The sequence below is a fragment of the Trichechus manatus genome, unplaced genomic scaffold, assembly GCF_000243295.1.
Source record: "Trichechus manatus latirostris isolate Lorelei unplaced genomic scaffold, TriManLat1.0 scaffold00170, whole genome shotgun sequence".
Classification (NCBI taxonomy): Eukaryota; Metazoa; Chordata; class Mammalia; order Sirenia; family Trichechidae; genus Trichechus; species Trichechus manatus.
This window is the reverse complement of record NW_004444106.1, coordinates 4,646,355-4,658,403: the sequence shown is the minus strand read 5'-3', so window position 1 is coordinate 4,658,403 and position 12,049 is coordinate 4,646,355.

The following is a 12,049-nucleotide window of genomic DNA, read 5'->3' as shown; positions in this document are numbered from 1 at the left end:
CCAATTGAGCTAGATGTTCCCTGAGACCATGGTCTCCACAGCCCTCCGCCCAGCAATTCAGTCCCTCAGGGAGTTTGGATGTGTCTATAGAGCTTCCGTGACCTTTCCTTGTACAAGTTGTGCTGACTTCCCCAGTATTGTGTACTATCTTACCCTTCACCAAAGTTACCACTTATCTATTGTCTGTTTAGTATTTCCCCCCCACCCCTCCCATCCCTCATAACCAACAAAGATTGTTACTTTTTGTGTGTAAACTTTTTCATGAGTTTTTACAATGCAGATCTCATACAATATTTGTCCTTTTGTGATTGACTCATTTCACTCAGCATAATGTCCTCCAGTTTCATCCATGTTATGAGATGCTTCACAGATTCATCATTGTTCTTTATCGTTGCATAATACCCCGTTGTGTGTATGTACCATAGTTTGTTTATCCATTCATCTGTTGATGGGCATCTACGTTGTTTCCATCTTTTTGCTATTGTGAACAATGCTGCCATGAACATGGATGTGCATATGTCTATTCGTGTGACGGCTCTTATTTCTCTAGGATATATTCCAGGAGAGGGATTGCTGGATTGTATGATATTTCTATTTCTAGCTTTCTAAGGAAGCGCCATATCATTTTCCAAAATGCTTGTATCATTATCCATTCCCACCAGCAGTGCATAAGAATTCCTATCTCCCCGCAGCCTCTCCAACATTTGTTATTTCAGCCTGAAATTATTTCTGACGATCTGTGTGTCTGTGGCTTCAAGTGAGAGGTGCTTTTCAAAGCTGGATATTATAGAGAACTGTTTGAGATCGACCATGGGACAGTCAAGGCTTTCTAATCTTGCAGTATTATCAATTGAAAGTGAGTTGGTGAAAGGCATTGATTTCGATGAAGTGATTCACAAGTTCACAGCTTTGAAGGCCAGGAAAGGAAAGTTGTGATTTAGTCGAGATGTTCACTAAGTGCTGAAATGCTGGTGTACCTGTTCCTGTTTATTTTTATGGTATTATTTAATTTTTGAATATATTTTCATATGCATTTGTCTAAAACTTCTACATTATTTGGGCCACTATTGATTATGCAAACCTAATCCATTAATGTATCTCATGTAATGGTAAAGTTTACCGTTAAAGTGACATAATTTTGATGTAGCTCTTGAAGGTTTTTACTTCGAATTCTATTGTTTTCTTACCGAATTTTCACTTTACCCACATGAAACTGTGTAAATGTAAATACATTTAGGCTGTGCGTATTATATTGTAATTTGAAAATGTAATTTTAATTTTGCTGGTTGTTCATGTCACTACTATTGCCATTACATTCAGTGATACACGGGAATCACGATTTACGAGTAACGTTAATACAAAAACATTACTAAGGATTCTGTATGGTGTGATATGAGAGGAGGCCCATGGGAGACGTGACACCATAAGTTACCATACTTCATGACAACAACCCTAGTGACTCCACTGCCGTAGGGTTTTCTAGGCAGACTGCCAGATCTTTCTCCTGCCACATATCCACTGGGTGGGTTTGAACTGCCAGCCTTTCTGTGAGCAGCCCAGTGCTTAACCGTTTTGCCACCAGGCCTCCACTAAGATTACAGCAAAGAAAATCCTGTGGAGAAGTTCTACTCCGTAACACATGGAGTCACTGTGAGTTGGAATCAACTCCCTGGCAACGGGTTTGGCTTTTTTTTTTTGGTCTTTGAAAGGGTAACCGTGAGACTTTAATGGCTGTGACTTTGCTCTAAGTTCCAAGACAAGTTCCTGGTAGAGATTGAACTTGGTAGTTCAGTTGCATGACTCCTCCTATTTGGGAAATTACTTTTTTTAAAAAATGCTTGAGAACTAACAAGCAATTGCTGCATCCTTGAAGAAATTTTCACAATGGAGGAAAATAAGCGCTTGTAATCTTCTACCCTAACACAACTATGATCACTTTCATTTATCCCTTTACTATCTGTTTCATATATATAAGATATGTGTGTGTGTGTATGTGGGAACCCTGGTGGCGTAGTGGTTAAGAGCTCTGCGTTAATCAAAAGGTCAGCAGTTTGAATCCACCAGCTGCTCCTTGGAAACCCTATGGGGAAGTTCTACTCTGTCCTATAGGGTAGCTATGAGTCAGAATCAACTCAACAGCAGTGGGAATGTGTGTGTGTGTATGTATACACACATTTATTATTATTTTTATTTTAATCATAGTTTACTCATAGTTGTATTGAAGAAGTGGCTGGTATACTGGAAGTACCTACTACATTTACACCATGCGACCATTTTACTGATCAGAGCTGCTTGGACCAGGTATGGGCACCTGATTGAAGCATAGCTAATGTACATGCTAACCAGTGGACCTATGAAGTGGCCTGGCCTGAGAGCTTTGATTAACAGAACAGTAGTGACTAATTGAAGCAATTAGATTGTCTTTCTCGGGGAGTTTAAATGTGAAACACACAGAAAAAGCTGGGGGCAAGGAGAAATCAGTAAACAGAAACCACTGGGCGATAATAGCCAGGAAGCAGGGGAAGCCAAGAGTAAGCAGAGTTTTAGATGAAGAGAAAAACAAACTGAGCTATAGAAACAAAGACAGCAAGTGGCTGGCACACCCCAATGGCAGAGCAGACAGAGGGAGGATAGCCACTTAGTATTGAGGGCCCACAGGATAACAAGGAGACAGCCTGAATAACCTTCAGACCCCAAACAATGTTGTATTCTCTCCATTGTTTGACTTTGCTGCAGATGTCACTGTACCCTGTCTCCCTACTTCCCTGTGTATCCTTATAATAAATCCCTTGCCGATGAAAGAGTATAACTTTGTTCCTTGCCACTTGGAAAAGCCCAATGTAATAACTGATATGAAATCTTGTGTACTACTTAGAAACCCTTAATATAATACATTAATGTTTTTAATATTGCTATGCAGAATGAATAATTATCACTTTAATAGCTATATAGTATTCCACCGAGCAGCTGTACTATTATTTAATAATTTACCTTTTTCTAGACATGTAGAATACTTACAAAGTTTTGCTAGTTTAAAAAGATTTTGAATAAAGTTTTTTGTGTAAGCCATCCTCTTTCACCTACCTGCATTTTTGGCCCAGGCAGGCGTGTCTGCTGAAGCCTTCTTATGGGGGGAAAGGGGGGAACCTTGAAGACACTCTTCCCCATTCTGACTCAGTACTCAGTACTTTTCCATTCTTAGCCCTTCCCCCTTGCCCTCCCCTCACTCCTGCCTCCCAGTCAATAAAACTTCAGGAGACTTTTGCTCCACAGGGAGATGGGTCTCCATGTCTGCACTGACCCATTTGCCCCTCTACCAGGCATAGTTCCTGGGGAAATATGGAACGGGGGAGTCGATGCCTTCTCCACGTTTCTCTTGCTTATACTATATACTATTGCAGTAAATGATTAAAGGCTTAATTGTTACTTTCATTTTGGCTTGTTGTCTTAATCGGCTACTCGGACACTTGGCAGCTCAGATCAGCTCTCTCCAGCTCAGCTCAGTTCCTTGACAATTATTATTATATCTTCATTAGCAGAGGAAGACAGCATAAGGGGAGAAAAGACAATAAACCTGTAAATAATCAAGTAAGACAATTTCATAGTCATGTTCTAAGACAAGCAAAACTCCTTTGTACGTGAATCATTAAGTACATCTCTGATTATTTCCCAAGGATAAAAACCCTATTTGCCTTCGAGTTGATTCTGACTCATAGCGACCGTACAGGACAAGGAAGGGAGCAGCTGATGGATTCGAACTGCCGACCTTTTGGTTAGCAGCCAAGTGCTTAACCGCTGCACCAGTAGACTCCAAGAAATGAGATTACTGGTTCCACAAATAGTCGGAGAGACTATATGAAATAGTGTCCAGTAACCCCAAATTCTAGATCTGTTGGCAAACAAACTCAGCTAATGAGCTTAGGTGGCTTCCATCCAAGAGTTTTGAAAGAACTCAAAGGTAAACATGTTGAAAGTACTGCTAAATGTAATGATTTACTATTATAAAGAGACACCGTGCTACTCTGAACAAATGAATGTTTCTGAAGGGCACCCTAGAAACTGTGGGCTCCCAAGTTTTACCTCCATATTGTGAAAGCTAGTGGAGTTAGTATTGAAGGGAGACATCCCTGAGTACATAGTGAATATCATACTCCAGGGACCTTGGAGGTGTGCTTAGTATTTAGTGACTTTTTTATTGTAAGTTCTCTGGCGTTCTATCTGTGGGGGCTAGATGAGCCCTGGGTTTATATTAAGCTGTGCAGAGAGAACCTGTATTTGATTCTATCATGTACCCAGGAACATTAATAAGTCTGTGACTATAACCTGAATTTAGCTAGAGATCTTTCGAGCCGCTTAGTGTGATTTCAGGCCCCAGACCTTTGTGAGGGTGGCCTTGTGGGTAGGAATTTTCTAAAGCACAAACAGGCACATAGCCCCATCATCTTCCTCTTTTGTGTGGTTTCGTTCTGATTTATCCTTAAGGGTATTGCCCTTTGAGGTTTCTGGCTTTAGGCAGAGGTCTCACGTCTCTGGCTTTGTCTCCTGTCTCCTTCAAGCGTGGCCTGTTAAAACCCATGCTCTAGATACCAGAGATTGGCATATGCATGGGGAAAAGTCTGCTCTAGGGCTCACTTATCCCTCTAGATTGGTGCTTTCGTGTCATTTCTGGCCTCCAAGGAATTCCTCTACTTTCTCATCAGCTCACTCGTGCATTAACAAAAGATGTCTTCTGTGTTTAACCCATCATTTTTAGGTGTACTGTATTGGTAGGGTTTCCTGTAGTCATCTGGTCAGCTGTATGACCAGAAATAGAAGTCCGGGATATATATTCAACTCCGAAAAATTGTGGATGGTAGCTGGAATAAAACAGGCTTAATCATTAATTATTGGAACACTAGAACAAAGGCACTCAAGCAAAGTCCAAAGGACAAATACCTGGACACACTGCTTTATATACAAGATAGTAAGTTTAAGGATCTTATCCCAGGGTGACAAGCTGGAGAAGTGTGACCCTCAATGAGTGCTTGCTGAATGAATAGAAGGTGGGTAAGAGCAGAGATGGATGTATTTTTTTAATTGGTTGAATTACCAGGCCCAAGTTGTATTAAAAAATTCCCGTAAACTCTGAGTGGAGTCTCTGGAGGCAAGCCACTGGGCTCTGTCCTGTTTTTTCCTGTTCAACACTTTATCAGTATTATAAATGAGAACGTTGATGACATAAACTTAGACTTATGCATGCCCCTAAGCTTAGAGTGTTAATTAATATGTTGAAGGTAGAAAAAGGCTCCCGCCGCCCCAAGAACAAATAAAGAAATGGATAAGTTAAAATTTAATAGGGCCAAATGTCTTGCATTTAGGTAGACAACTCTCTACAATATATTTTGTGGCCACCTTCCAAGACAGAATATCAGTCTGGAAAAAAACAATTATGAAAGTACTGGAAGTGGAAGATGAGGCTTTTTGACAGCAATATTAGTGCAAAGACCTGTTCACTAATAACCAAGACTGTAATTCAATAAAAGTTAAACAAATCTTTGACTGCATGGACAGCAGAACAGAGTCCAAACTTGAAGTGAGAAGCATTCCTTCCTCTGTAATGGTCAGGCCACTTGGCTGTAGGGCTGCCCTTTTGGTTGCTCTTTTACTCCTCCCCTTCTCTCTCCCTGGAGTGGAGGAAGTAAGTGGTCTGCTTCTAGGAGCTCATCTCCCCCCTCCCCTCCCCGCCCCGTTTCCTATTCTAAGTTGTGGCTTCGATGGTGTGTTGGACAGAGAAGAGGGAGAGGCTGTCCTCTCCCTGTTGGTTATCACCGCTTCCCTAAGTAACATAGCGTTCAGTTACTTTGGCTGCAAAACAAATTACACCAAAGTTCAGTGGCTTAAAACAATGGCAACATTTATTTTGCTCACGAATCTTCAGTTTGGCAGGGATTAGTCTGGACAGCTCATCTTTGTTCTATTTGGCTCAGCCGGGGAGGCTCAAGGGCTTGGGGATGGATGCATTGGAAATCTCACCCACTCACTAGTAAATCTGGTGATTGATATTGGCTGTTGGCTGATATCTTAGCTGGGACTGTTGGTCAGAACACCCACATGTGGCCTCTCCACGTGGCCTGGCTTCCTTACAAGACAGTGGCCAAGATCCAAGGAGAAGCATCCAGAGTAAGCCGGGTGGAGGTCATATTGCCTTTTCTGATCTAGCCTCTGAAGTCACACAGCATCACTTTCACTACATCCGGTTCCTCAAAACCAGCTGCCGTCAAGTTGATTCCAACTCATGGCTACCCCATGTGTGTGAGAACAGAACTGCTCCACAGGGTTTTCAATGGTTGATTTTTCGGAAGCAGATCATCAGGCCTTTTTTCTGAGATGCCTCTGGGTGGACTTGAACTTCCAACCTTTCAGTTAGCATCATCCAGGGAGTCCTTCAGTTCCCCAAGGCAGTCATAAAGTCACACCCAGTTTCAAGGGGAGGAGGAATACATGTCACTTCTTGATAGGGATTGGCAATGTTTTAGAAGTACATGTGGGACCAGAAGTATTGCTGTGGCCACTTTCGGAAAGTACAGTCTACCACATACTGACAGTCCATGTGTCAGACATCCAAATACTGGCTTATGGAATACAAGTGTGAAATTTTCAGGGGATCTCTAGAGGCCTGCTCACTATCCAGTCCTGGTAGATCTGGCTGTTGCCGTCAACAAGGCACAGCATAACCTCTTTTTGTTAGGGTCGCTTGGCTGGGGCTCAAGCCCAGCTACCCTCCTCTAGGTCCACTTGATCTGTGGGAAATTCCAGGCATCCTTGGCCACTCCAAACGGTAGGAACATGTGCCATTGCACTGCCCCCTCTGGCCATTCTCCTATCTTAGGCAATAGGCTTGTTGAATCACCTCTCCTCTGCCTGGGCAGGAGAAATTTGCTGTCTAAGATAATGACAACCAGAGAATGAGCACTAGCCTTCCCCTGTTAGTAACGCTCCCCCGCATCCTACCCCCAGTTTTTGGAGGCATCCTCCTTGGCTTCATGTGGGCCAGAGAGGGGACCACCCATGGAGGAGGAGAAGGAGGCATCTTCTAATGGGCAAAAGCCATTTTCCACAAAGCCCTTTCTCTTTCTTGCCAGTTTCATCTATACTTGCAGAGCAGAGAAACTAGTTCTGAGCTTCTCTGCCTGTCATGCTAATGGTTTCTGAGACCTTTGATGTGCTGTGCTATGGCCTGGGAGTGTCCTCAAGAAGTTTGTGCCTCTTTGTTCTCAGCTTTGGACTCCAGTCATCAATAACATAGTCCTCGTCCACATCTGGGAGAAAGACCTGCAATCTACTCCTGGAATGATTACAGCCTAGAAAACTCTATGGGCCAGTTCTAGTCTGTCACATGGGGTTGCTATGAGTTGAAAATTGACTTGACAGCACCTAACAACAATAGTCCACATCCAGTCCCACAAATGTTAAAACATCTGGGTCTGAATGAGGGTGTTTATGAGGAAATTGGCACCTAATAAAAATATAAATAATAAAATAATAATAATAACCAAGCTGTGTGGCCTCATTCCCGAGTAAGCTCAACCCACATCCTTCATATCTGTAGTATGTAGAGTATGAGTTGTGGTGTGTAGAGACTGCCTTGGTTCTAATTCTGTCTATACTACTTACTCTTGGGCTAGTTACTTACACTTTTGGGGCCTCAATTTCTTTGTCTATAAAACAGGGATTACAGCATCATCTGGAGTCCCTGGGTAGTGCAAACAGTTAATGTGCTCAGCTACTAACTGAAAAGTTGGAGGTTCGAGTCCATCCAGACAAACACAGAAGAAAGGCCTGGTTCCAAAAAATCAGCCATTAAAAACCCTATGGAACACAGTTCTACTCTAACGCATGTGGTGTGGCCATGAGTCAAAGTCGACTCAGTGGCAACTGGTTAGTTAACAGCATCTACCCCATTGGGTTGTCATGAGGCTCTAATTGAGTTAATGCATGTAAAGTCCCTGGTACAGTACCTAGCACATTATAAACCCCTGTTGTTAGCTAGTAATGCTACTGTTATTATTATTATATTTTAATTCCAGAGAAATGGGAGAACTCATTACAACTCTAGTGGTTCTCTGACAGGTACCCCAGTAGGATGGGGTGGGGTTTCCTCAACCTTTAAAAACCAAAGTAAAGAAGACAGTGATAACATTGAGGTGTGTTCCCAGGTTGGTCTTCATTCGTCCAAGCTCTGTACACATTTTGAATGACCCTCTTTGAAAATCTGGGATTCAATCTTTACTGTGGGAACTGAAGGACACAAGACTACGGCTTCTCTGATCATTGGGGTTTCAATTACAGGTGAGCTGGAAGTCAGTTATAGCAATGCCTCCTCAGTTTTGCCTCTGCTATAGGCCAAATGCAGAGGAGGGAGAGCACAGAGCACTGGGACACAGCTCAGTGTTGGGCAGAACCTAGAAAGCAGCTGGACCAACCCAGAGCTCCCTTAAGCATTAGAGTAGTTTATAAAAGACAGGGACATCACTGCTGCAAGGAGCCTACAGCGTTAGGAAGCACACCGTGGGTGAACAAACACACACAGGCAGTTGGCCATAGAATGAACTGTTGATCACTCTCCATGTGATCCTTAAAGCTGCTGGTCCCAGGAGTCACCATCTGATTGTAACAATCTACAACAGGCATTGAATGTAGACAGAGAATACAAGAGGCTAAAAGATAGGGTTAATCAGAATTTCTGGAGGAAAGGAAGCGAGGCTTTTGCAGCAGGAAGTGTACTTAAGAGCTTATAAATAACATTTTATCATGAAGGGAATGAAAGATCTGAATGTAGGTTGGTTAAAAGAATGATGGCATACAGAATTTAGATGTATTGAAGGGGAAGACAAAAACAATACAAAACTAAACAAAACAAAAACAGTTTTAGTATCTTAGGCAGGAGATAAATGGAGATCGCGGGAGGAAGAAATAACTTCTAAATGAGACTGTGTAAGTGTATGTCTATATGCATGTATGCAGAAGTACTTTGAAAGCTGCAAAACACAGTAACACTAGTTGATATAGAAAGGTGGTCACTGAAAGATAAATTGGAAAGAAGAGAGGAGAGCCAGGATTTGACAGCGGCAAGAAACAAAAGACCAGGCAGAAAGCTGGGTGGCTGAGTCAAGTGCTGGGGTTGGGCTATGGGTAGCAGGTGCAGAGCTGATACCTTTGGGTGGCAAAGAAGTTCTAACTAGTCAGACAGATCAAAGCAATTGAGATTGAGCAATGAAATTGGACATAAAGGACAGAGGTGGAGGAAGAAAGAGGAGGAAACAGGGAATGATGCCTGTTGGGTGGGTTTGGTGCTTTGGGTTATAACAGGGAGGGTAAAGAACTGGGAAGAAATAGCTAGGACAGGAATTGAAACTCAGGTAATGGCTTCAGGTAGATCTGTACAGGTTTGAATGCAGTAAGCCCAAGAAGAGATGTGGGCAAAGGAACTTGGAGGGAAGTTTCAGTGAGTTTCAGCACATTCCCTTGCCTCTATGATTCCAGCGGGTGATCTAACGCTCTATATGTTACGTGTGGTTTCCTCTAGGTTGGCTCTCCACATGAGGTTTGGCCTGCAGCACAGGGGATGCTCCACTGGTCATACTCATTGGCAGACCCCCACAGCTCTGGCACAGTGCTCTTGTGGCTTTCTCCTAGAAGCCATCTGCAAGGTGGTTGCATATTGGAACAAGCTGTCTGCATGCTTCACCTCACCTTACAGCCAAATGGGCAGGCAGAGGCACAAAGTAAAAAGAGCATGAAATTTGGAGTCAGTCCTTCCTGGTGATTGTCTCTGTTGGCTGTGTGATTTTGTGAAAGTCACTCAACCTCTCTAAGTCTCAAATCCTCTTCTGTACAATAGGGAGATGACAATGCTTGTATAGTGCAAAGTACCTTATAAGTACCAACCATCACCATTCTTTAAATGCATAAAAGTGCATGTCTCACCACCTTGCAGAATAAAACTGGGGGTGACATCCTACAAAATTTATTTGGTTTTGATATGAATTAAAGGAAAAAATACAAAAAAGCAATGTTTTAAGAAATTTTACCAAATTGTCAATATTCACTCTCAAAATTAGTCCCACCATCGGAAGAGCATCTCAGAAAAAGTGTTATCCGGAGGCTACCTTCCCAGAGGCCCTGGAGCATAGACAGTCCTGACCTTTAACTGCTCCCCTGATCAGCCAGAGAACAGCCAGATGGCTGCTGCTAGCTCCCTGCCTGTGTAAACATCTCTCACCTAGCCAAGTAAACAGGCCTCTCTGTGTAAAAGGCTCTTCTGGACTGCTTCTGTGAAGTGTAGCCTAGAAACAAGGGGGCTGAGACTGAAGGCTCTGGACTTTGGTTATGTTTTCAATCTGGGTCCCAAGCAACAGGGTCATCCATCTTGGCTCCTTCTCTCCTTAGGCAAACAGGGCTGGGGGCCAAAGTGGTTAGAATACAGCTCTCTCTCCTCCCCGTGTAAACATATTACAAAGAGTCTTTGTAACTGTCCAGGCAGCGTGGCCCAGCTCAGGGGAAGAGAGCTGGAATCAGGAAGGGAGTGGGGTGGGGGCGGGAGAGGAGTGGTGGAGGTGGCAAAGGAGTGGTGCCTGGTAATACTTCCCCTACCATACAGAAGTAACAGAGAGACAGTCAGCTTTGCCCAGTGTCTGACCGCTGGAGGAACAGGTCTGTCACCTGCAGCTGAAACCAAGAGGGACGGTGTTAGAAAAGTGGGAACAGGCCTAATATCCCACAACCTGACAGTTCCTTAAGGTGGTGGGGGCTTTGGTACCTGGCACTTCCCTACCTCAGCATTTCAGGTGTGATGAAAAGTGAACTAAGGCAGCTCTTCCAGCAGTATAGGGCAGGGAAAAGAATTCTAGCTGGAGAGCTGAGAAAACAAATTTCATTCCTGCCTCCATCCCTAGAGTACCCGTTGGATGGTACCCTTAACTTTTCTGAGTTTCCTTGTCTAAATAAATTAGAAAGATAACGTCTGCCATTTTTTAGCACCATTGACATGACAGAGGCTTTATATATGTTATTTTATTAACCCATACAATTACCCAATGAGGTAGGGATGATTATCCCCATTTTAGAGATAAAGAAATTGAGGCTTAGTAAGGATAACTGACTCACCCAAGAATATGCAATAAGTGGCAGAAGCAGGAATTGTACCCAGCTCTTTTCTATTCCAAACGCCCATTCTGCCCCTGCAACTAAGAAAGGTGGAATTTCTTTCCTTGATGATTTGAAAGATGAGACTACACAGGTACTGGTCTACTTAAAACAATTTTTATTCGCTCAGAGACAGATGTTTTGACTTAGATGAAGCTTCTTTCATGTCTGGGAGTCAGAGCTCTGTCTTAGAACTACCACTCTTTCCAGATATCCCCTCCCATTCAACTCATTTATCACCTTGGTTAAAATCCAGGGAAAGGGAACAATCAATAACTTGTTCCACCCCAGGACAGAACTTGGCAGCAACTCTTGGAATTGATGTTACCACCTTTTCCATTCCAAGGCAATTCATAAGTATCTAAATTTTCATGGCACATCTTGGAGGCTACATGAGGAGCCAGAGAGAAGGTGAATTCTTATACCTACAAACAAGAATTAGTGCTGGGAGGCATTGCTAATGGAAAGGGTAAGGAAGGTTCAGAGACCTTTGACAATAAACACTGGACAATGTTGTTCTAGGACAGGAGTCAGCAAACTCCCACTTCTTTTTGTACAGCCAGCAACTGAAGAATGGTATTTACATTTTTGTTGGAAATAGTTGGGAAAAAAATAAAAATAAGAATAATAGTTCATGACACATGAAAATTAATAAAATTCAAATTTCAGTGTCCATAAATACAGTTTTATTAGAAAGTAACCATGCTCCGCTTACATATTGTCTGTGGCTGCTATTACACTACAGCTCGGAGTTAAGTAGTTGCAGCTGAAGCCATATGACCCATTGCCATGGATTGAATTGTGTCTCCCAAAAATATCTGTCAACTTGGCTAGGTCATAATTCCCAGTATTGCATGATTGTCTA